Below are 1,738 nucleotides of genomic sequence, written 5' to 3' on the forward strand. Positions count from 1 at the left end.
TTCCAACTGACGCTGAAAAAACGATATTGAAACATCGTAATCAAATACATTATTTTCGACCATCGTTGAGGCACAGACAGAAGTACATTTCGAGACTTAGTGACAAACAAAAGGATATACACCACAACACCGCGTCTTAAGCTCCCCAACATGGTGTCTGCCTCAAGCTACTCCCACGGTGCTTGTCGAAGGGCTTGTCACCTAGAAATCTAGATGACGCTTGATTGGAACTTGCGAAAAGTGAAACGCTAACGCAAACTGATGTATAACGATCACTAGATCTAAATTTGCTGTGGAATTCGTAGTCGTTGAAGGGCTAAGAGTTCTCAGGATCCGTAGTAACGGCGGCTACTTCTCCAAAGTTCGAAATATGGACTAAGGAAAAGAAAGGTACAGAATAACTGTTGGAATTACACTTTTTTTCGAAGTTTAACAGTTGAATTAATCAGCCAACACATTCTCCTGCGAATTAAACATAAAAGATAAGAAAAATATATACATATTGATAAAAACAAAATCTCAAAGATACGCAAGAGTCACGTGTTCCTCACTAACAAGCTCGCGGACGAGGGAGCGACGAGCCAAAAGGGAAATCACTCGCCAGGCTCCCAGCCGCTTAGCACGAGGCAGGAGACCACAAAACCCATTCACAAAATGACGCGCCTCTTCAAGTAATCCCGCTTTGGGCTATCCATTACAGAGCCTGGTTGGGCGCTGCCATATTAGCGCCTGCTGACAATGGCGAAAGGGGACTGCCCTTTAGCTAGCCCCTTGTACCCCTGCTCGCGAGTCTACCGCGCTCCCTTGTACCATCAGTGGGGGGTTCCTGTCTCCCTCGCCCGCCCCTCGACTCGTGGGGTTGAGGGTTGGAAGGAGGGAAAGGGAGAGGGAAAGGGGCAGGGGATGTATTTCAGGTCTAAGACCATGAGGGGCGTATGTAAAGCAGCTGAAATGCTTATAATCTCCGGCATATGATAGTCCTATTGTACTATGCTTTTCAATGTTATGAGAAATTCGTGCCTCATTTACAAAGTAATCGGTAAATGGACATTAATTCTTATATATTTTTACAATTCAAAGAAACCCAGATGCCACACAGATCAAATACACGTGTTACATATTTTCATCAAATTCCCTCCCTCTTCTCTCTCTCTCTCTCTTTTTCTCTCCCTCTCTCCCTCCCTCCCTCCCTCCCTCTCTCTCTCTCTCTCTCTCTCTCTCTCTCTCCCTCTCTCCCTCTCCCTCTTCTCTCTGCCTCCGTCTACGCATACATCTTCCCTTACTTTCTCCCCTCCCACTTCCCTCAAAATCCCCTCACGGCGGGGGTCCGTGTCCATCACCAGCCGAGACTTTGACCGGGTATTAGGAGCGCATTGTCCCGCTGTAAGTGATCCCGGTAAGAGGGTTTTCAGGGGGTACGGAGATGAAGATGCCGGGCGCTTAAAGCCTGGCGGTAAACGAGGGGGTTGGGTGAAGATGGGACGGTAGGAGGAGGAGGAGGAGGAGGAGGAGGGTAGGGGTTGGGGGGAAGGGGAGGGTAGGTAGGAAGAAGGAAATGCGAGGCAAGAAAGGTTGTAGTTTTTTCTCTCTCTGCGTAAGAGGTCGTTGAGTTTTAGCAATGGTTTTTGGATATGGATCTTGTTTCTTGGCTGCATGTGGGATCGAGTTTAAATAGTGTTTTTTTTTTCTCCTTCTTGGGTGATTTCATTATTCTTCGCTTCATGGAGATCAAACTTAC

The sequence above is a fragment of the Penaeus japonicus genome, unplaced genomic scaffold (assembly GCF_977035675.1).
Source record: "Penaeus japonicus unplaced genomic scaffold, GWHDUDI00000001_assembly GWHDUDI00000027, whole genome shotgun sequence".
In the NCBI taxonomy this organism is placed as follows: Eukaryota; Metazoa; Arthropoda; class Malacostraca; order Decapoda; family Penaeidae; genus Penaeus; species Penaeus japonicus.